Source organism: Thermobia domestica, chromosome 7 (assembly GCF_964235325.1).
Source record: "Thermobia domestica chromosome 7, izTheDome1.hap1.1, whole genome shotgun sequence".
Lineage (NCBI taxonomy): Eukaryota > Metazoa > Arthropoda > Insecta > Zygentoma > Lepismatidae > Thermobia > Thermobia domestica.
In genome coordinates, this window is record NC_137460.1 from 127,234,306 (window position 1) to 127,260,696 (window position 26,391).

A 26,391-nucleotide genomic window follows, 5' to 3' on the forward strand; every position below is an offset into this window, starting at 1 on the left:
TACATACATAACCGATTAATTAGGATTTACAAACCTATCCCCTACATCAATATCAAACTCAAAATGCATGTTTGGTTTATTTAAATTTTGGATTGTATTTTGATTAGTCTTAAAAGTGTATTATTCATTTGATTCTACCTTATCCATAATTATGATAAGAAAATATATTTTAATGGACTCTCATTAAACTAAATATATTTTCTCCTAATATCTTTATTTCCTTTTATCCTTCCAATATTTTCTGATAAACTATATCCATCTGTAAACATTTTTAACACTCAATACATAAACGTCCACAGATTACCTCGTCAAGATGTTATGTACGTTTGCTACTGTTCTCTATATTATTATTTTGAGTGTTCTTGATGGACTGTCTCCAAATGAATCAAACACTTACTTTCTATTTCTTTTCTTCCAGTAACAAATGCAATATCTTCTTACATTTCTAGACCTATGAAAATTAAGAATACCACACTCATTCTTCCTCAGCTCTTTAGATAATTCATCACTCATAAATACACCACTAAAATTTTTTATCTTATGCTCTTTTATAACATATAGTAGATCCAAGTTATTTAGTTGGATTTATATAATTAGCTTCTCTTTCTAACCTTTCTTGTAGCATAGTACTTGCCATTTAACCCCTTATCTTTTCCTTATGAATGAACTGTATCTTAATAGATGATTGGAGTTGGTCACACTTCTCATCATCACACCTGTTCAGCCTCTGACACGGTTCCATATTATACTGATCATTTTGCTAACTTACGAACTCGTTTGCTGATAATCCAATCCTAACCGTAATTACTAAGGTGTTTGGTAATTACTCGAGTTCCCCCGAAAATGTTCCAAATAAAGGTGATAAATTATGCTCTAAGGACGTTCCCAAAACAAGGTGCGTATTGTAATGCTCCTTTGAAACATGACTGCAGCTGAAAGTTGAAGGCAGTAAGTGTGCCCTGGAATATGTTTCTTCAAATAGAAGTTTATTCATGAAATTATTCAGTAATCCTTTTCCATACTTCTCATTATTCCAAGATTTTGGTGGAAGCGTATTCGATACCTTTAACAAATAACGTATAACGTTTGAAACATTAGGAATAAATTGTAAAAGTTTAGAATTAATCCTGTACAAAATACCTACTTTCTCATTATAAAATGTTATTACTTTTAGCTTTTCCTTCTTCCTAACAATCAATCGATCAATTAGTTTTGTCACATCATCATGTATTATTATGGTAATTCGTTATATATATATATATATATATATATATATATATATATATATATATATATATATATATATATATATATATATATATATCTTGATTTCCTCTCCTGCTATCTTGTTGGTGTTGGGGCAATAGTTGGTTTTATATATTTAATAGGTTTTATGATTTCTTTATATTTTTCGCTTTTACTATATCATTGTTTTCTTTATTTAGATCATTGGTATGAAATGCGTCATTAGAATCAAGTACCATTACTGTATATTTTTAAGTCATCACCATTAAAGTTTGTAGGATTAGGTTTTGTTAGTAATTCCCATAAATCTTCTTCTCATGTGTAGTGCTGATTATTAATGACTAATCATCACCCTGAATTTTTACTTCCTTATCCCTATCTTGTGTATGATTTTCCCGTCTTTATCATATGCTTGTATTCAAAACCTTTTATCACCTCTAGTTCTATAATATCTTGGGGCAATGTTACCTAAACGAGTAGTTACTAACAACTCTACTCCTAGTTTATACTTAACTTGCTCTTTTATATGTTATACATCTTCTGTTATAGGTGTACCACTTTCACTTGTTAAACTGTCATACATAGAAAGTGTTACTAATAAGCTTGAGTCTATTTTTTCACTTTATGTACAACTGTAACTTACTCTTGAATTAGATTTTTATTTCATTGTGCCACTTTTGATATATATATTCTCCTAGATCTTCGATCTTGAGAGCAGGGTGACCTTGTTTATGTTTCTCATATTTATTTCGGCATGCTTAATTTACTTAAATGTTTTAACAAGTTCTTCTATTAATTTAATAAATGTCTTACCTCTATTAACATCCATTTATTATATAAAGAAAATAAAAAACCGTAACAGAACGTAACAAAATCTAACACAACGTTACACAACATAACATAATAACATTCATGTTTGTCCACGTTCAACTATGTTTAAATAACATTTAAGAAACTAAAACATTAATATAAAGAAAATAAAAAGCAACACAAAACGACATCTACCTTCATCCACGTTTACGTACGTTCCCCTACTTTTCAGTTACAGTTTACAAACACCCTAATTTTATTTCTATGTTTAGTATCCTTCAATTTTATGGTCATATCTATTGTTAAGAATCCATAATCTTCACTATAACACTAATTGCATGAAAATGGAATTTTTCAAACGACATATCGGATCCAACAAATTCTTCATATATGTGTTTCAAATATACATTGTGCTGTCTAAAGATGCAAAGAAATTTTAAGTTATCTCTAATTAATTGTTTTAGTACTTTAGAATAGGTTTGTCCACGATAGAAGCAGCTTATACCTTTATGAATTCCTCGAGTAAAATATTCTATTACATGGTTTTGGTCTTCTAATATAAAATCATCAAACACTACCAAAAATCATTCTCACATTCTATCATCTATATTAAACATCTTCTATATTTCTATATGTCAGTCACAGAAAGTATATACGTATTGTTGATTATTTATAATACGATTGTCTAAGTAAAATTAACAATATGTAGAATTCAATATATGATAACAGTGAAATATACGTTTGACACTAGCAGGTTCATAGTTATCGAATGTGTTACATATTTAATATAATATAGGTTTATAAATAAATGTTGTGTTTTTCAGAAAATTCACCTAAGAAACTAAATTGTAACTGCTTTTCAACATGTGACGACGAAAAATTCCAGACTTCGCAACTCAGAAACATGAAGTAGGTATTTATGTATGTGTGCACCAATTTAATGTTATTTTCCATACTTAAAATAATTAGAATTTATGTTACCAGTATTAGTTGTGTTCATGTTCTTCATATGGGATTGCTGATAACATTGCGGACAAGTGAAATTATATACACAAAGTACATTAATGTATTTACGGAAAATATTAATCCTCATTTTCTCTTATTAAATTGAATCGGTTTAGTTACTACTCAATATATTGAACAACATATAGTTCATTATAAAAAATAACAATAAATTCGGAAAACATATAAGAGGTTAATACTGTATCTGTAAAACGTACAAAATACTTAAAATCTTCTGACATAGTCATTCGAAAACCGCCATAATTATTTTTTTAAATATGTAAATAAACAAAAATGTCATTCTCTTTTCTTTATTTGTGCTGTAACATGATATAATAATATTTTTAAAAAATCATAACTTTCTTCTGTCTTTGAAGCACGAAAACGGAAGCTGAACTTCGTGAAATTATATACCTCTATAATCAGAAACACACTGAATTGTTTGTATACTTCCGCAAAACATACAAATACCAAATTTTAGATAGTTGTTCGTCATGTGATGTGAGTAATGGAAAAATTCCGATATCATTAAAAAAGCGGCATTTTTCATGTAAATAAAGTGTCAAAATTTTTCGCCGTTTCGAAATGTTGGTTTTTAGAGCAGTTCTGCACATCATAGAAGCGTCATACGTTGTCAGACAGTGAAGATAGGAACATAGTTTATGAGAGAATAAAGAGCATTAAAATCAGTTTTTTTGGCGGCTCAAATCGGAAAAATGTGAAATTTGTCATGGCTGTGTGTAGGACGTTGAAATTACGAGGTGATGGTTATTCTGATACGTAGTTTGCGAATCTGCCCTTAAACGTGAAGAAAATAGTCATCTTCGGTGTAAGAAAGTGCTAGGAATGTTATAAGGGCGCGTCTAATTCTAGAGAACTTGTAGATATGGTGAAATCACGAAATTGCGTTCAAGTGTGTAGATTACACGTAAGTAAGGAGAAAAATCAGACATGTTAGAAAAGTCGTAATCTTCGATTCAATATGGCGGTTCAAAAATTTGTAACCATGAAAATTGTAAGCTGCTCTCACGGTGGGACAGCCATACTTTACTATACTCTTAAGGATGAAGTGCAGTTTGAATGAAGAAACAAATCATTAGAGAAGTCGCCATATTAAACGCAAAGATGCCATGTTGTTGAATTGGCTTGATCTGCCTTGTTATGAACTATGTTAAGGATAATAGGACAAACATGAATCAACGTACTAGCATAGCTCAGAGGCAACGTGTGGGCTTTCTAAGTAGCAGGTCTGTGTTCTGTTCCCGACTAGACGGTTTTGTATTTTTTTTCTTATCTCCATTTCTTCGTATTACCAAAGTACTTTCTCTTCGTATTGAGGGAACGAAATAATTTCATTATTACATACGTAGAGGGAAAACCTATTTATACGGCAACTTTTGAGATGGTCCTGAAACGAGGCAGTAAGTTCGTGTGAATTTTCGAGATGATACTGAAATATTTAAAATCAAACATACGTAGCTTTGGAAATGGAGCTTCACCAGTGTGTCTTAGGGAAGCAATGTTCCGGGGGGTGAATTATTAGCCCGGGGGCACTGCTGGTAATTTTCTATGTGTTATTGTATTATAAACGTATTCTTTTGATCTCCTATAGAGTCGCTCTAAGGAGGCAATGTCCCCCTAAAAGAGTCTGAAAAAAACATTGGGCATTATTTATTCACAATTCTAATAATGTCTATAGATATCTTGTTCAAAGATTTAGGCTCCGTTTACATTCCTTATTAAAAGAGGCATGTTACCACCAAACCACTAATGATTCAAAAACGAGAGCTATACTAGTCATATGATAGCAGCCAAAATACCACTGCCTCATTAAGTTCAAATCTAATTATCATAAATAAGCCTTATCATTATTACTCTGAAAAAAAAACAGAATCTTGCATGCTACCACTGCACTACCCTTATTTTATGTGTTATCTTCAAAGAAAAAATACCTGCAACACATAGTTTTAACAGGTCAATTACACATATTAAAAGGCACTCTAACACTTTTATACTGATCTTATATGAAATAAGCATTCAATCATCGATTCACTATTCTTTCCATCATGTACAAAATATCGGCTATAATTTAAAAACCCGTCACCGATAACCTGACTAAAATAACAAGTCATATTTCCCATTCGAGGCATAACCTCTTAGAACCTTCCTTAGTTCATTCTTTGGAAAAATATTGCTAAATTAGTGCCTTAAATACAGAAATACACTAACCATGTAATCAAGAAGAGAAACATATAGTGACATAAGTTTCGGCATTCAAACTTTTTTGCTCGATACTCACTTGCTCCACTATACAGTCATACACTACGAATACGGAAAAAGCTGAACATGGGCACTCCAACAGGAACAGACAGAGCTGAAATCCTTCTCCACGTCAAGCACAAAACGTTAAGACAAAGCAACCAGCTTGCGTATCGAGGAGGAAGGCTCGGAGGGGAGGGTACCGCACTTACAGCGACTTACACGTACTACCGAATCGTCTCATACACTGGCACTCTTCACTTTTTATTCTTTTTTTAAAATTTTTAACGCCTAATTAAAAAGGGGAGAAATTAACCATTTTTTTAACAGAGCAACTAGAAGACTCTTTCAATAGTCCTTTCATTAACAAATCTTCCAGTTATTGATATTCTTACTTTACCTTTTATTTTTTTATTTTTTATTTTTTTCTCTTTATTTTGTGAAAAAGCATCCGGGAATTTGAGTTGAATCAACGACTGTAGGATGGTTTCTTTACAACCACCACCGGCGAAAAATATTGCACAGCAATTTTCTCAAATTCTGGAACTCTAAAAATATAAAAGAAAACAATGAGCAACAATTTATAATAAATATTTACAAGTATCTTCACTTATAGAAATTTTAAAGAAATATCTATATACACTATCAATTAACAATTCTAAGAAATGTTATTTAAAAATCCATAATTGAAGTAACTTTGAATATTTATGATTTGAATTTTTTAAAATTCATTGCCATGAATTTATATATATTTTTACAAATATAACAATATTCTCCCAAATATTCCTGATCCAAAAAATAAATACATTATTTACAAATATATACAATTGTTCCAGGAATTATACGACCGAATTTTATTAAACAGAAAACTTAAAGAAACTAATTTAATTTCAACTTTACCCTTTCTGCTAATATCATTTCCAACTTCTTCCAGTCCTAATTTTTTTCTTTTTTTCTCAATGAAGCGATTCTCGATAAACTTTTACCTCTGATACGTGGCTCTTACGATAAGATCCAGGGCTGTCTTGCTCGTCTGAAACCAAAATAGTATTCGTAGTTAAGAATTTCCGGACAATCATAGGCCCAAACCACTTGTCGCCGAGGGACTTGGCTACCTGGTCTTTCAGGGATGATTTCACGTGCGACCTGATCAGGATCTTACTGCCAATCTCGAGGGCAACTTCCCTCCTTTTCTGTGACATCAATTTGTTCCTCTTATTCCAGGATTTCTCCATGTTTTCCAGAGCTTTCACCCACATCTCTTGAGTAGATCAACCACCCAAATCTGTCTAAAAAATGTTCCAACGAGCTTGCAAAGGGGTAAAAATGGACGTCCGTAAAACGATTCAATTGGAGTCATCTTGAGTCCTGAGTGTTCGCTAATATTAAGTGTAAACTGGAGATCTGGAATGACCACATGTTCTGCTTATTGGCGAAATAAACCCTGATCGATGTTTTCAAGGTTTTAATAAATCTCTCTGATATATTTCCGCCTGGATCATATGGACTGAGTGTGATGTGTTTTATTCTTAATCCAAACAGGTATTTCTTAAACGTTTCCGAAACAAATACAGAGGCGTTATCAGTCGAGATAGCCTCCGGAAAACCAACCCGACTGAATATTTTGGTTAATTTGGAAATGATAGAGGTAGACGTTAAAGTACGCAACTTATCTAATACAGTAAACCTACTGGCGTTATCCACCTTTATCAAGATAAACTTATAACGTTTGGAATTAGGAGGTATACCAATGATAGCTATCATCCAGTGCGCTCCAATTATTTTACAATATTCCGAGACAAGCTTACCCATTTTCTTTTTATTGTCTTCTTGCTGAGTTGACATCTATGGAAAGTTTGGACGTATTCTTTGACTTCCTCCTTCATTTTCTCCCAAGTGAAGCATTTCATCAGCTTCTTTTGCGTCCTGTGTACCTCTCAATGGCCACCCACCAATTTGTCTTGGTGGTAGTATTCAATCAGGACTTTTGTTAGATTACTTGGTATAACGATCTTATAAGGATTAATTACCGAATTTGTCTTTCTCAAAAGAACTTTTTTATTGAGAATATGACCAGGAATATTCTCTCCATTATTAATTCGATCCTTGCTGGCCTTCAAACTTGGGTCCTCGTCCTGAACCTCATCAATTGTCCCTTGGACTAAAGGTAACTTCCAAGGTCTCAAGTTGTTTTTGAAGGCTGCTAAACTCAAAGGTCCCTCGACTATACTAAATTCGAATGGGTAGTAAACTCTGGTCAATACATCGGCCAATCAGTTATCAGCCGATGTTACGTGTTTGTTCTGGAAATCAAACTGACACAGAGTGTCGACCAGCGGGCCATATTTCATCAAACGCTTGGAATTGCTAAGGACCCAAGTCAGAGCTTTGTTGTCAGTTAATACATCAAATTCCTTTACCAAATAATTCCTAAACCTCGAGATCGTTTTTACTAAAATTATAAATTCGATCTCATAAATACTTCGATGTTTATCGGCCTCAGACAGTTTTCTGTTATAGAACGCTACTTGTTGCATATCCCCAAGGCTATTCATTTGAGACAGACAGCCGGCCACACTTTTCCCAGAACCGTCCATGTTGACGGTGAAACTTTTGTTACAATCAGGAACATTCAATACAACGTTATTAATCAAAATATCATTAGCTTATCCAGGAATCTTTGGTGATCCTGAGTCCATACAAATTTCGAGTTAGTAGACTTCAACTCGCTCAATGGACCCATTAGTTCCTGCATCTCAGATGCGAACTTCGAGTAATAACTAAAGAATCCGATAATCATCATTAGACCTCGTCTGTAAAACTGGAAAACGGGGCCGTTGTCATAGAAACCACTGTTGCCATAACAACGAATCATGTCACCGCTCGTCAATCTAAAACTGATTGAAAAAAAAAAAATCTGCAACAAAAATGATGCACAGAATAAGTCGTGAGTGGGAACCCTTCACCCCTGGTAGGGATGTTCATGAAGCTATCAGCTTATGCCTAATTATATTGGAATATAATTTCCATTTCTTAATTTCGAAACATACTAGGTTCGATCGAAACAAGAAAACTTTTTATCGGACTTCTAAAGAAAATAAAATAAAATAAATAAATACATGACCGTGTTTATTACATATAGAATTCCCAGTCACGACCCCCTTTTCAGTTTTATTAAAAATAGAAGAAGAAGATGAAGAAAGGAAGAGGAAGATAGAAGAGGAAAGAGGTAAAGAAAGAAGGTGATAAAGAGGAAACTGTTACTGGATATTTTGAGGAATATGGTAAAGGAAAGTGAATAATTATCTAATTGGGATCATTTCCAATAGCTATTGCGTGAATGTCTGGTATTAGGGTGATCAAAGATAGACACATGTTAACCCATACATCCCCGATCTAGATCCATTTGACCCCAACTACCGAATTATCCCAATCTAGCTCGGAGATAGATGAGAAAGTTTAATTTTACCGTTTATTCAATATTTCCAGAAAGTTTAGACTAATATTCAATATTTGAAAAATGAACGACGAAGTTGATGGCATGTTAGAAACGACCACAGGAAAAAAAAATCAGAGTATCACATATGTGTCGAAGATTTTGACTTTCACAGTTCTCTCATGATGATCATTCGTTCAGGCTACTTCAGTCCTTTTTACTTCCTTCATAGAACCAACTTAAGTTAGTATTAACATTCAATGAGTTCAATTGATAACTACCAATAATTATAATAAGTCACATATGTATGACAAGATAATTGGTGCACTTAATACCAAACCTACATTTCACTCACACACACATTCATACAGGACAATGTATATTTCGGATTGTATTTGGTTGAATTAAACTAACCTAACTACATTGCTATAGACATTTATTACATTTCAATAGAAGAAGATTTAGTTTGACATAACAAAAAAAATTTAATACATGAAAAGAATGTTTCATAAACATGCACAGAAATTCGCTACTTGCAACAAGATCAAATAACACATTTCCCTTTTATATATATATATTAAAAGTTGAATTACATGAAAAAGAATTAAACCAAAGACGAAACAAGAAAAAAGAAGAAAAAAAAACTTCAAGGGTCAAGATATATTTAAAATTCAATGCAATGAATACATATCGTTGCAGGCAAAAGAGAAAAAATAATTGGTTAATCATTCAAAAAAAAAAAAACTTTAGTAATATTTTATTGAGTCTTTGTCTCAATAGGAGACATATCGACAGTTTTATGAGTCTTTGTTTTTACGTCTATAATAGCTCCCTTTTTTTTTCTTAACTCTCTTTACGCACTGTGGTTTGTGTCCATGAGAGTATTCAATTGTTTTTGTTTTAACTATAGACAACTAATTGCTTCATATCACATATATGTATATCTATATTTCTCATTTCGTCACTCGACGCACTTTATCTAAAATTTCAAAGTTTGTCAATATTAAGGAAAACTTATCAAATCCAGTCACAGATATTGGGAACATATTTCCATATTCCGGTATTCACTTTAACTTATTAAACAGCTTTCAGTTCGTTGAATTTAAGATCACTAATTTTTTCCTAGTATAGATCTTATAGTCAAAAGATTCTAAATATTGAATAGTTTGGTTTCCGATCGCAGGGGAAGGATTTGTTTCATGTTTACTGATGGAAAAAGTCGTTGGAGGGGCGCACTGTTTCGTAGGTAGCTAATTTCACTCGCAAAGTAAATTTGGGTAAGGATTAGGGTTATTCTTATTTATCTTACGACCCGCTACTTGTTTTATTCACATGCAGTATTTAACATTATATTCCACTTTAATAGTTATAGAAATTAATAACAACTCAACAAAAAGTAATTTATGACAATTTACGCGGTAATACTATATATCACAAATAGTTGGTTAATACCGGGTGTCAAAAATCTATGGCAACCTAACAAGACCAGGGTAAATATCGAGCCCATTACATACATACTCGCATATATATATATATTCATATTAATCCATACAATAAATTTCACTTTAATATTTCGTCGACGTTTAAATTCTACATAACCGTTCATATTCGACAAGTATTCATATTTTATAAATATTTATATTTATTTGGCTCAAAGACAAAACAAAAACCCTGACTATCAAAATTCACCTTTTTTCCTTCATAAGGTTGCAACATTGTATTTCATATGAATAAACCCGATAATCAATAATCATTTTCAATTTACTAAAGATCCGCGTATATATACAAAAAAGAAAAATAGCTGGTGTTATTTAATGAGTTGATATAAGAGGTGGAAAATGCAACAAATAGAGCAGGCACGTAACTCTTAAAACTATGTAAGTACATATATATATGTATATAAAAAAAATCAATGTTATTCGAAACTAGTGGGCCCAAACTATTAATACATACACACTATATGACCAATCAATAGAAATAAAAACCAGAAATCAGTAATCAATTGATATAAGTTGTATGATCAATGAATAACGAAGGTTTCTAGGAATCTGAAAGCATAGTGTACCTTCCCGTCAATTTCTCCCGTGGTGGATTGAATATCGCGAAAATGGTCCTGAGTTGTGCTGCAATACCTCCACGAATTGCATCCTTCGATGTCTCAGTTAGTACATACGATCGAAATAAGTGAAATGAATATTGTATGTTTTATGAGTTTCAGAAACCGGGGGGGGGCAAGGTTGAAAAATTTGAAAAAAAAAATCTCTAAGTAATGAAGACAGAGAGAGAGATAGAAAAGAAAGAAGACGAAGAATAGGGGCGCCAAAGACTTAAGTGAGAAATAACTAACGCTACAAAGACAGAAGTCGAATTTCACTCTCAACAAATCCTTAGCCAAAATATTATTAAAATGCCAAAAGGGTGGTCTACTCAAATACGTAGACTCAAGGAGCGCCCTGCTGCCAAGGAGCAAGTCTGTGTCTTGTAAATAATAACTTCACAAGTTATTGCTTGTAAAATTATTATCTAGTAACCGTATCCGGCCCAAACCAACAGGGTCCCGAAAATCGTCCGGAAGGTTGGAGTAGGCGTTAATTTAGGATTTCAAAGGGGAAAAAAAATCATCCGACCACTTGGAAACTAGAAGATTCCAGAATAGTAATGAAATTAGAGTAATAGCTAAGATATCCCTAATTAGTGATTTGCCAAAATTAAAAAAAAAATTAAATAAACTGAATTTTGGATCGGTGATTTCAATAACCAAAACATCACCGATAGCTACCCTGCGCAGACACGCCACAGTCTGGGATGTCGTTAATTTCCCTCATCTAATTAAACTAAGAAAAGAAACGAAAATACTTAAGGGGACTAGGGGTCGACATCCGGGTACGCTATATTTAGTAGCAGTTAATTTAATCGGATAGTCCGAACTGAGTTATATGAACACTGCACAATAAATAAATAAGGTAAGCAACAAAAAAATCTCGGAGAGGCTATGAATGCTAAAGGTACAAATGACCGAAACCTGTACTTTTCGATGATCACAGGATATAGCAGTTGATTTTCTTAATTATCATTTCTGTCATCCTTTAGAAGTAATTCCCACATGATACTACTCTATCTATTGAAAGGCTTAAGATCTGGGGCTGTTATTATGAGGTACGTAAATGCAAAGTAACACACAATTCCCGACTATAATTTACCTTCAAGTAGCAAACTCGGTTGGATGAATGCACTGGTGTGGAAGTCAAAACGCGAGAGATTTTTTTTTCTTTCTTTCTTCGTAAACAAGTTCATATTTTAACTATATAAAATTCACTAGGCCTATCCATTTAAATATAGGGGTCGTCATCTCGTTCATATTATATATCATATTATTAACATATCATTACATTCATTCATTATCTACTAATTTTCGCACGAAGTAATATTTTATAAACACTCTATTTCGTACATTTTACACGCAGGCCATACACATATCTACATTACGCAGTAATAAATATATATATATATATATATATATAACTATCACAATCTATCACGCTCAAACCACCACACGATCACATTCATCGAACCACGTACTCTTTATTTCGAAGCACCCAAATTGTATTTACCTTGCAGGTTTAAAAAAAAATCATACATGTATTTACGGAAAGTTAAATTGTCAATGATTAATCTATTTCTGATTTGTTGATAAAACTGAAGCAACAATGGAATTTTCGACAGCCACGGGAAAAAAGAATTTAATACTACATTTTTAAACAAACAGTAACAGCATATGGGCTTTACTTCTATTAAGAAAATAGGTGTTCTTTATTTCAGCGGATTATTCATTAACTACTGGACCTAGCAAGCTGAAATTTTCAGTACTGTAAGATCTCATGCTATTTTATACGAAGGTATACTCATCCGAACCGAAAACCATGTCCACGGGAAGTAATTTGAGAATAACTGTCCAAAATCAAACAATCTAAATCACTAAGTCATGCGACGTCGTACTGTCAACAAACAATTGACTACCGAAAACTGACGCTATGGCGCTGTAGTGGAGGCATAATTTACCGTGTACTGAAATGTATACTTGTACTCATTAATCAGAAATTTAATATTTACTCTGGTTTATTTATGTTAGAAAAATGGTACTAAATTAAAGCATATTTATACACTGTCCAAAACGAAAATTCACACACTCACACAAAACTACTAACTACATACACCACTGTTAGTACTACACATAAAGACAACTAACTAAACTAAACATGCACCATTTAGTTACATGCATGTTGACGAAAATAACCTAACACATTAAATTTAAAATACATTACTCCCTCGTCGATATATACATAGTCGGCTCTATTTAATTTAAAGGGGGTAAAATGAGAAAGGTAAACACTAGGTCTAATTGACCTGACCAATTGTTTACATAATGATTGCCAAAAATTGATGCCCTGGGGGAACCTTAACGAGGTTTATGGAGGGACCCTTCCCCTGAAAGGGGAAAAGGCCCTAAAACGAACAATAACTAACCCATTCCCCCGCTAGAACTGGTTCAATTTGGAAAAGGGGATAGGAGCCCTTTTAAGCTAACTTAAGCTGCCATTATTATTATTCACTTTACAACCATCAAACCTACGTACATGCGATTACTGAATAAATAATAGAAAGTCACATTTACTTAATACACGAACAACATGCACCAGACAGGTCGTAATTTCCCTAATCCCTACTTGAGTTTGAAATAAAAAAAAATAAAGTCACTCTTTCACTGTTGTCTATTCTCGATAGGCAGCAAACATGGCTTCCTAGTAAACAGAACTGGAATTTGTTATTTCACTGAATTGCAGCTTCTTTACCAAAATTTGCGGATTTTTTCGGGCTCCTATTTCGTTGTAAATCTTTAACTATTGAATTACATTATATGTTACCTTAGTTGTCCTTGGAAATTGGAATTCTTCCCGAAAAATATGTAGCACAAAATTTACAAGCTGCTCCTTGCAAGGTGTCTTCGTTTGTTCTCATAACATTGCGCCGAAAAAGCCAGAGGTAGGAGAATTCCTCCAATCAGAACGAAAACTTTAGCCGCGGAAATTACAAAGCAAATAGAAATTTGGCAAATCCAGATATAACCGGAACTGAAAGTGACTATGGACTAGTGAGAGGGGGTGAGGGAAAGATTAGGTACCTGGCTAAATTCTACATTGGTCTGAAATTAAGGAAATTTATATCCAATAACGGAACTATGTTTCGGTATGACGTCAGAATGGTAAACCTTGTAACTATTCAAGTTATATATCCGTAAATGGGATTTACACTTAATCAAAATATAAATAAATATATTATACAGTGGGAATATGGTTACTAACGAAACCTTTGGGTTCATTATATTTAATTCGAAGTAAAGAGAGTAAATAAATTGTGTAACTAAACCGAAATTGAATTTAAAAAAATTACTAGGTATAGGATGCGTAAAAAAAAAAAATTTCCATTACTTTCAACTGTAATGGTACATTACAGTTTTCCCCGGCCCATTAACAAAATTTTGTTAGAATAACAAAATTTTGCTAATTGGGAATACTAACTAATGATGCTTGTTAAGTTAATACACTCATTCATCCCATTCAAACGTTACCAGTCACTCTAGGACAGTATATTATATCTACTTGGGGTATTGCGCGAGTAATTCACTACATTTATCTTCTGTACAATTGAAAATCTTTAAATTTCGAAAATTGTGAGTTCCGATACTTTCACCTTTGAGATTATACAAAACAGCGCAGTTTTTTAATAATTTTTTCACGATAAACGGGCCAGTGAAAATTTTCATCCATTTGGCGGATTCCTGCTTTATTATTGACGATAAGTTGTGTAATTTCAGCATTACTAGTTGACCTTCCTCCAGAGTAACAGAATGTGTTGACCGTTTACTAGAATTTCGTGAATTTATATCTATCTCCGTAAATTTAAACCTATTTTCAACGGAATCTAATTGTTTTGGCCATGGGAACACCTTCCGGTAGTTGTCAACAGCAGAGTAACTCAGAAAGCGTTCCGCCGGCGTGCAACCAATACTTGAGCAATAAGAATTATTAAGAAGGTCCTGTATTTTTACAAGATATCTATACCAGGTGGTTTGATCTTCATTACACCATAACCGAACTAACCTATTGAGCTCTTTATGGCTGCGCTCTGTTATGCTGTTACCCTGAGGAGAATAGCTAGCTGTTTTCTTGTGTTTAATTTTATACTTAGCACAGAAATCCTGCCACAGTTTGGACTGGAACTGTGGGCCCCTGTCACTTAAGAATTCTTGAGGATATGGTAAAAGGTGAAAATATCTTCTCTCTAGTACCGTTATTATTTCTTTGGTATGAGCTTTTCTGAGCGGAAGAAAAGTAACAAAACGAGAGTAAATATCTATTAATGATAAAATATAATAGTATCCCTGGCTAGGTGGTAATTTCCCAATAAGGTCCACCCCCAGAGTCTCATGGGGTACATTTGCTCTTATGTGATATTCTTGCTGAGCTATGGTTCGGTTTGCGAACTTTGTTTCCGCACATTGGATACAGTTTCGGATGAAATTCTTTATGGTAGCTTTTTGATTTTTCCAATAAAAGATTGCGCGACAAAAGCGATAACATTTTTGAACTCCAAAATGACCTGTGGAGTGAACAATACTGATAATTTGGTGAATACAAGCCTGAGGTATTACTAAAAGCCATTTTTGAACTCGCAACGGTTTTATGTACATTAACCCACAATGCATTGCGATTCTATTCTGATTACCACTATTTTCAAATTGCCTTAAGAACGTTTGACATAATTCATCAGTTTCTTGATTTTTCTTGATATGATTTAAATCAATGTCAGCATATTGTGTTTTCGTTAGGAAATGCACATAATGGGTTTCGGGTTCAAGCAATACCTCAGGCGGGTACCTACTAAGTGTATCGGCGATATTGTTCTCGCGGCCTGGACAGTGCTGAAATGTTAAATCAAATTTCTGTAATTTAAGTAGGATCCTGGTGGTTCTTGGTTCAAGGTTCTTCTGAGTGAAAGCATGAGTAACTGCTGCATTGTCGGTATGAACATACGTGATACGACCCATAATATGTTGTTCAAAGTGCTCACATAGGAACAGAACGGACAGTAGTTCCAACTGAGAGATCGACAGAGACAATTCGTAAGGCTTTACCCGTCGACTAGCATATCCGATGACATTAGGATCTTCTTGACCTGCAGGATATTGTGCAAGATAGCCAGCCAGATTTTCCATACACGCATCACTGTGTATGTGAAATGGCAGGGAGAAATCTGGCTGACTTAGAGCAGGCGGATTGCTAATAAGCTCTTTTAACTTATGGAAAGTTTCCAATGTTTCATCGTTCCATGTGAATTTTTGATCCTTTTTTAGTAGTTGATATAATTTAGCGGTAAGTCCAGAAAAGTTTGGTACGAACTTTCTCCTCCATCCTATGAGGCCGAGGAACTTTTGTAATGCCTTCTTTGATTTCGGAACCGGAAAACAACGAATGGGTTCGTTTAATTTAGGGTCGACCCTTATCGTTTTGCCACTAATGATATGACCTAAAAATTTTATCTCCCGTGCGAAGAACTTACATTTTTGAAAATTTAAGGAAAAATTTGCCCTCTTGAAAATTTCAAAGGTTCTTTCTAAATGAGATAAGTGTTCTTCTTCCGTGATCGATTTTACCATAACATCATCAAGGTATAAAACTACAAAAGAACGAGTTGAGTCGTTGAAAAAATTAGTCATAACGGATTGAAAAACAGTAGGACTGCTCTTCAATCCCTGTGGCAAAACGGTAAGACAATATTGCCTTCCTTTATACACAAAGCTAGTACATTGATATGATTCTTTGTGTAAACTGATCCCATAATAGGCACTAGACGCATCAAAAGATGAGAACCAAGTGGCTTGTGAAACACGATGTAATAAATCGTCTATTGGTTCAACCTGTGCTTGTGGAGAAATAATTTTTGAGTTGGTAGCCCTGAGGTCCAAAACGGGACGTACGCCCCCAGAGGCCTTTCTGACAACATGAATAGGATTTCTGTATGGGGACATCTGTTCTATAGCAATTCCTAACCGTAACCATTTATTTAATTCGGCCTCAAACTCGGGTTGCATTGCTTGTGGGACAGAATAGCAAGGTCCTACAACTGGTTCGTTATCTTTTAGTTGAATTTTGTATGGAGGCGCATTAACACGACGTGGGTACTCGGAGAAGAGAGATCTGTACTGTAATAATAGTTTACGGAGACCTGATCTAATTGGTGGTGGTAAGTCATCCCGAGTAGTAATGTAAGTGTCGATGTCTTGTGGAGAGACATTGCATTCAGCATTCAGGAATGGATCCAGCTGGTCGTCCCTGTTAACCTCTCCCCCATTGAGAGGTGTCACTGCACAGGCAGCTTGACAGATAAATCTGGGGTCAAGCATGGGCTGATCCATCACTGGCCGCCCTGACTCACCGATTGCAATCTCTCTTTCCGGTATTCCCACTAACATTACATTTGGTTTATCAGTTGAAACAGTAACTGCATTCCCGAGACTATCTTTCATACGAATTTCTTTCTTTTCACGGTCGATGATACAATGGAACTTATCTAAGAATGGGCAACCCAAGATTAAATCCGTTCGCAAGTACTTAATAACAAAAATAGCTATTTCAAAAATATGGTCTTGAATATTAAGATTGAAATTTTGAACCCCTTGAACTGAAAAACTTTCCTTCCCAGCAAATGCACCCAGTGTAAGACCCGTGTACGGCCTTAATTTTGCAGAAGGGAAGCGCTGTTTCAATCTTCTCCACACCTCCCAGTCCATTAGGCAGAGCTCCGAACCACTATCAATGGTAGCAACAAGTTCAACGCCACCGATACTTTCCTTTTAGGCTGGGAGATGCCGAGAAATAACGTTCTTCCCCCACCGCAAATGGCTCTTCATCGATTACGAATTTTATTATAAATTCTAAGGAATTCGGTGAGGGGTATTCTTGTATCTGAAACTCGGATTTACTATTATTAGAATATTGCATTTTGTGGTTAATGGGGTGTATGTACCCGCAGTTATCCTCCCCCATTTCATCAGGTAACTGCGGCGTTAGTTTGTCGACTTTACCGCCGTTTCGCGACTATCACTCCCATTTAATATTGTTCTAGGCTCACCGTTACCACGCACTAGCGAAGGGACTGAATTCTGGGGTCGATTTACATTATTGTTACTATTATTCTGACTATTACCGTTCTCCCTTCTTCCGTACGCCCTGTTAAAATTCCTCCTGGTGTTATCGTCCCTACCCGGGTTCGATTCCATGTTGGTACGGTCATAGGGACGATAACTCCGGCGATTGTTGAACATGGGCCGATTCCTAAATAGTCGCCGGCCATTATTGTTGTTTTCTGAGCCATACCCACTAGGATAACGAGATCCAGCTTGGGTATAACTCAGGAAATCTGTCTGGCAACTTGCCGTTACCTTCGTCTTCGTCGGTTTTAGAATTTTTGCCTGTCGGGCGAAGTATCGTTTTGGTGGACCACCAACTTCCTTGCCGCACAAGGCAGCTAAACGTGAGGTGACTTCTCGCACCGTTTGGCACAAGTGGGACGCTATGGCCCGGGACTCATCGGGTGGAAGAGCGTTAACTATAATATCTACAAGTTCAGCCTGAGAGGGATGTTCAGCTATCTGATAATATAGTTCGATAATTTTCCAAGCATAGTCCAAGAGGGACCCATACTTGGAACGATCATACCGGAGTGATTGTAAGTTTCTCTTTTGGAGCCGTTCGATGTGCTCATTACAATATTCTTCTTTGAAAAGAATCAAAAAATCACTAAACGTCCGGATTTGGTATTTAACCGAAGCAAACCATGCGCCCGAAGCGGCGATCAAACATTTTTCAACTATCTGCAGGCGTTCCCCATCAGTAAGTTTATACATGTCTAAATATTGCTGCAGTCTCCGCAGGAAAACTCGAGGTAACCCGTTAGTAATGTTCCCATCGAAAGTGGGAAAACGTTCAATATCCCGGAGGGAAACTTTAGAGCTCATACTATACGGGGCAGGAAAAGAATCCAGTGGAATCAACGCGTTATCCTGAGCAGTTGGGGTTGTCACCGGATTTGCCACCGACGGAGTGGTCACTGAACTGAACACTCCCATATGACCAAGAGAGGTTTTGTAATTTGTGTTGACCATGTAAGGTTCAAACTTAGGACCCACCACGGTAGTAACCGACGGTCCGGCACATCTCCTTTCCCCTCCTGGCAGCACGCTGTACGATTGTACCATTCCAAAGGTAGAGTGAGCATTTACGCTAGTGACTGTTGTAGTCACAACACTCGACTGCATCGGTACATCAAAATTACTCAACCATGATTTCGAGGTTGGCTGATGCGGGGGGCAATACATTGCTGTGTCCCGTGCATCGGGCAACACTTGACTCTTACCCGGGAGGACGTTACTTGTTTCTGGGAGAATTTTCCCTGGAGAATCGCCATCAGGAAAAGGATAGGAGATATCAGACTTGGCGATTTGCAATTTAGTAATATTCCCCTTAATACTGTCTACTTCGGTTTGAATTCGACTAATTCTTTGGTCAACCGACTCTAGTTTAGTTTCTATTGATAGGTCGGATATTACAACATTCAATCTACTTATTTCAGCCTGCTGCTGTTCAACTTTTTGTTCGATGTCACCAAATCTTTTGTTTGTACTCTCAAACCTTATATCTATTTCGTTGAATTTCTTATTTGTTTCGTCTCTGAGCTGCTCGGTAGACTGTTGGGCCCGGTATCTAACCTGCTCCAGTTCAGTAGATGTTTGCTCTTTCAATTTGCTCATCGAAGAAGCAAAGTCTAAACAGATCTGGTCAATTTTATTGTTTAATACCTCGAATCGAGCGTCGGTCTCTCGTTTCGGGGTATCAAACTTCTCATTTATTTCACGTCTCATTTCTGTATTATTTTGTTCCATGTTAGTGAATCTTTCGTTCATCATCTCCATCATCTGGCGAATTAATGCAGACGTGTCAGACCCTCCAGATGACATTCCTTCCTTCGGGTTTGCCGTCTGATCCCGAGAATCACTTTGATTTCCACTCTTTTCCTCATCGTCGAGGTCAGATATCTCCGCTGGAGATATTTGGCCTCGGTCCCTTTCACACTCCTCACAATATTTCATTATTTCGCCGGTTTGAACTTTTTCTGCATTTTCAGCAGTATCGTCCAAATTGGAGCAAGCAAAGTGGATCCATTTTAGTCCACAACCGGTACATCTTATAAGTCTCCGCGGGGCGCGAGATCTTTTCTCTTTTTCGTTTAATGTGCATTGAGTGCACGTGACATCACACTCGTCCTGTGACACAACAACCTTTTTTGTTGCCATAGTTTTGAGACACTTTACACTTTACAAAAGACAAGATATATATCAGAAACACACATATACTATAAAATACTTATTCGCTATCCAGACAAGTATTATTCATAAATTAAAGGACTCCCATTCTCTTTCCTTCCTTGAAACCCTTCTAGCGTTTAGTTCTATTTTAGAAAAATTTTGACACTCCTTCTCTTTTTCCCCCTTAGAAAAGGAAACAAAAATGACAAAGTAGCCAACGACTCTACTTGTTTCACTTGACTATAACATTTCTCGTATTAATTTCAATGTTGTAATCAATTCAACATGCCTTCAACCTCACTCTTTAACATTCTTAAAAAATTTCAAATCTATCGGTCGCCATTTAAACGGAGATCCGTTGCCATGGGAACAAGCGTTGCCATGACAACCATTCTTGTCGCGGTTCACCAATTCAAACTGATTGGCATGATAACTGGTATTATTCAATAAGCATTTTCAGATCCGTTACCACAGTAAACATGCGTTACCATGGCAACAGTCTTGTCACGTGTCGCCATTCTAAAACTGGAAAACGGGGCCGTTGTCATAGAAACCACTGTTGCCATAACAACGAATCCTGTCACCGCTCGTCAATCTAAAACTGATTGAAAAAAAAAATCTGCAACAAAAATGATGCACAGAATAAGTCGTGAGTGGGAACCCTTCACCCCTGGTAGGGATGTTCATGAAGCTATCAGCTTATGCCTAATTATATTGGAATATAATTTCCATTTCTTAATTTCGAAACATACTAGGTTCGATCGAAACGAGAAAACTTTTTATCGGACTTCTAAAGAAAATAAAATAAAATAAATAAATACATGACCGTGTTTATTACATATAGAATTCCCAGTCACGACCCCCTTTTCAGTTTTATTAAAAATAGAAGAAGAAGATGAAGAAAGGAAGAGGAAGATAGAAGAGGAAAGAGGTAAAGAAAGAAGGTGATAAAGAGGAAACTGTTACTGGATATTTTGAGGAATATGGTAAAGGAAAGTGAATAATTATCTAATTGGGATCATTTCCAATAGCTATTGCGTGAATGTCTGGTATTAGGGTGATCAAAGATAGACACATGTTAACCCATACATCCCCGATCTAGATCCATTTGACCCCAACTACCGAATTATCCCAATCTAGCTCGGAGATAGATGAGAAAGTTTAATTTTACCGTTTATTCAATATTTCCAGAAAGTTTAGACTAATATTCAATATTTGAAAAATGAACGACGAAGTTGATGGCATGTTAGAAACGACCACGGAAAAAAAAAATCAGAGTATCACATATGTGTCGAAGATTTTGACTTTCACAGTTCTCTCATGATGATCATTCGTTCAGGCTACTTCAGTCCTTTTTACTTCCTTCATAGAACCAACTTAAGTTAGTATTAACATTCAATGAGTTCAATTGATAACTACCAATAATTATAATAAGTCACATATGTATGACAAGATAATTGGTGCACTTAATACCAAACCTACATTTCACTCACACACACATTCATACAGGACAATGTATATTTCGGATTGTATTTGGTTGAATTAAACTAACCTAACTACATTGCTATAGACATTTATTACATTTCAATAGAAGAAGATTTAGTTTGACATAACAAAAAAAATTTAATACATGAAAAGAATGTTTCATAAACATGCACAGAAATTCGCTACTTGCAACAAGATCAAATAACACATTTCCCTTTTATATATATATATTAAAAGTTGAATTACATGAAAAAGAATTAAACCAAAGACGAAACAAGAAAAAAGAAGAAAAAAAACTTCAAGGGTCAAGATATATTTAAAATTCAATGCAATGAATACATATCGTTGCAGGCAAAAGAGAAAAAATAATTGGTTAATCATTCAAAAACAAAAAACTTTAGTAATATTTTATTGAGTCTTTGTCTCAATAGGAGACATATCGACAGTTTTATGAGTCTTTGTTTTTACGTCTATAATAGCTCCCTTTTTTTTCTTAACTCTCTTTACGCACTGTGGTTTGTGTCCATGAGAGTATTCAATTGTTTTTGTTTTAACTATAGACAACTAATTGCTTCATATCACATATATGTATATCTATATTTCTCATTTCGTCACTCGACGCACTTTATCTAAAATTTCAAAGTTTGTCAATATTAAGGAAAACTTATCAAATCCAGTCACAGATATTGGGAACATATTTCCATATTCCGGTATTCACTTTAACTTATTAAACAGCTTTCAGTTCGTTGAATTTAAGATCACTAATTTTTTCCTAGTATAGATCTTGTAGTCAAAAGATTCTAAATATTGAATAGTTTGGTTTCCGATCGCAGGGGAAGGATTTGTTTCATGTTTACTGATGGAAAAAGTCGTTGGAGGGGCGCACTGTTTCGTAGGTAGCTAATTTCACTCGCAAAGTAAATTTGGGTAAGGATTAGGGTTATTCTTATTTATCTTACGACCCGCTACTTGTTTTATTCACATGCAGTATTTAACATTATATTCCACTTTAATAGTTATAGAAATTAATAACAACTCAACAAAAAGTAATTTATGACAATTTACGCGGTAATACTATATATCACAAATAGTTGGTTAATACCGGGTGTCAAAAATCTATGGCAACCTAACAAGACCAGGGTAAATATCGAGCCCATTACATACATACTCGCATATATATATATATATATTCATATTAATCCATACAATAAATTTCACTTTAATATTTCGTCGACGTTTAAATTCTACATAACCGTTCATATTCGACAAGTATTCATATTTTATAAATATTTATATTTATTTGGCTCAAAGACAAAACAAAAACCCTGACTATCAAAATTCACCTTTTTTCCTTCATAAGGTTGCAACATTGTATTTCATATGAATAAACCCGATAATCAATAATCATTTTCAATTTACCAAAGATCCGCGTATATATACAAAAAAGAAAAATAGCTGGTGTTATTTAATGAGTTGATATAAGAGGTGGAAAATGCAACAAATAGAGCAGGCACGTAACTCTTAAAACTATGTAAGTACATATATATATGTATATAAAAAAAATCAATGTTATTCGAAACTAGTGGGCCCAAACTATTAATACATACACACTATATGACCAATCAATAGAAATAAAAACCAGAAATCAGTAATCAATTGATATAAGTTGTATGATCAATGAATAACGAAGGTTTCTAGGAATCTGAAAGCATAGTGTACCTTCCCGTCAATTTCTCCCGTGGTGGATTGAATATCGCGAAAATGGTCCTGAGTTGTGCTGCAATACCTCCACGAATTGCATCCTTCGATGTCTCAGTTAGTACATACGATCGAAATAAGTGAAATGAATATTGTATGTTTTATGAGTTTCAGAAACCGGGGGGGGGGGCAAGGTTGAAAAATTTGAAAAAAAAAATCTCTAAGTAATGAAGACAGAGAGAGAGATAGAAAAGAAAGAAGACGAAGAATAGGGGCGCCAAAGACTTAAGTGAGAAATAACTAACGCTACAAAGACAGAAGTCGAATTTCACTCTCAACAAATCCTTAGCCAAAATATTATTAAAATGCCAAAAGGGTGGTCTACTCAAATACGTAGACTCAAGGAGCGCCCTGCTGCCAAGGAGCAAGTCTGTGTCTTGTAAATAATAACTTCACAAGTTATTGCTTGTAAAATTATTATCTAGTAACCGTATCCGGCCCAAACCAACAGGGTCCCGAAAATCGTCCGGAAGGTTGGAGTAGGCGTTAATTTAGGATTTCAAAGGGGAAAAAAAAATCATCCGACCACTTGGAAACTAGAAGATTCCAGAATAGTAATGAAATTAGAGTAATAGCTAAGATATCCCTAATTAGTGATTTGCCAAAATTAAAAAAAAAATTAAATAAACTGAATTTTGGATCGGTGATTTCAATAACCAAAACATCACCGATAGCTACCCTGTGCAGACACGCCACAGTCTGGGATGTCGTTAATTTCCCTCATCTAATTAAACTAAGAAAAGAAACGAAAATACTTAAGGGGACTAGGGGTCGACATCCGGGTACGCTATATTTAGTAGCAGTTAATTTAATCGGATAGTCCGAACTGAGTTATATGAACACTGCACAATAAATAAATAAGGTAAGCAACAAAAAAAAAATCTCGGAGAGGCTATGAATGCTAAAGGTACAAATGACCGAAACCTGTACTTTTCGATGATCACAGGATATAGCAGTTGATTTTCTTAATTATCATTTCTGTCATCCTTTAGAAGTAATTCCCACATGATACTACTCTATCTATTGAAAGGCTTAAGATCTGGGGCTGTTATTATGAGGTACGTAAATGCAAAGTAACACACAATCCCCGACTATAATTTACCTTCAAGTAGCAAACTCGGTTGGATGAATGCACTGGTGTGGAAGTCAAAACGCGAGAGATTTTTTTTTCTTTCTTTCTTCGTAAACATGTTCATATTTTCACTATATAAAATTCACTAGGCCTATCCATTTAAATATAGGGGTCGTCATCTCGTTCATATTATATATCATATTATTAACATATCATTACATTCATTCATTATCTACTAATTTTCGCACGAAGTAATATTTTATAAACACCCTATTTCGTACATTTTACACGCAGGCCATACACATATCTACATTACGCAGTAATAAATATATATATATATATATATAACTATCACAATCTATCACGCTCAAACCACCACACGATCACATTCATCGAACCACGTACTCTTTATTTCGAAGCACCCAAATTGTATTTACCTTGCAGGTTTAAAAAAAATCATACATGTATTTACGGAAAGTTAAATTGTCAATGATTAATCTATTTCTGATTTGTTGATAAAACTGAAGCAACAATGGAATTTTCGACAGCCACGGGAAAAAAGAATTTAATACTACATTTTTAAACAAACAGTAACAGCATATGGGCTTTACTTCTATTAAGAAAATAGGTGTTCTTTATTTCAGCGGATTATTCATTAACTACTGGACCTAGCAAGCTGAAATTTTCAGTACTGTAAGATCTCATGCTATTTTATACGAAGGTATACTCATCCGAACCGAAAACCATGTCCACGGGAAGTAATTTGAGAATAACTGTCCAAAATCAAACAATCTAAATCACTAAGTCATGCGACGTCGTACTGTCAACAAACAATTGACTACCGAAAACTGACGCTATGGCGCTGTAGTGGAGGCATAATTTACCGTGTACTGAAATGTATACTTGTACTCATTAATCAGAAATTTAATATTTACTCTGGTTTATTTATGTTAGAAAAATGGTACTAAATTAAAGCATATTTATACACTGTCCAAATCGAAAATTCACACACTCACACAAAACTACTAACTACATACACCACTGTTAGTACTACACATAAAGACAACTAACTAAACTAAACATGCACCATTTAGTTACATGCATGTTGACGAAAATAACCTAACACATTAAATTTAAAATACATTACTCCCTCGTCGATATATACATAGTCGGCTCTATTTAATTTAAAGGGGGTAAAATGAGAAAGGTAAACACTAGGTCTAATTGACCTGACCAATTGTTTACATAATGATTGCCAAAAATTGATGCCCTGGGGGAACCTTAACGAGGTTTATGGAGGGACCCTTCCCCTGAAAGGGGAAAAGGCCCTAAAACGAACAATAACTAACCCATTCCCCCGCTAGAACTGGTTCAATTTGGAAAAGGGGATAGGAGCCCTTTTAAGCTAACTTAAGCTGCCATTATTATTATTCACTTTACAACCATCAAACCTACGTACATGCGATTACTGAATAAATAATAGAAAGTCACATTTACTTAATACACGAACAACATGCACCAGACAGGTCGTAATTTCCCTAATCCCTACTTGAGTTTGAAATAAAAAAAAATAAAGTCACTCTTTCACTGTTGTCTATTCTCGATAGGCAGCAAACATGGCTTCCTAGTAAACAGAACTGGAATTTGTTATTTCACTGAATTGCAGCTTCTTTACCAAAATTTGCGGATTTTTTCGGGCTCCTATTCCGTTGTAAATCTTTAACTATTGAATTACATTATATGTTACCTTAGTTGTCCTTGGAAATTGGAATTCTTCCCGAAAAATATGTAGCACAAAATTTACAAGCTGCTCCTTGCAAGGTGTCTTCGTTTGTTCTCATAACATTGCGCCGAAAAAGCCAGAGGTAGGAGAATTCCTCCAATCAGAACGAAAACTTTAGC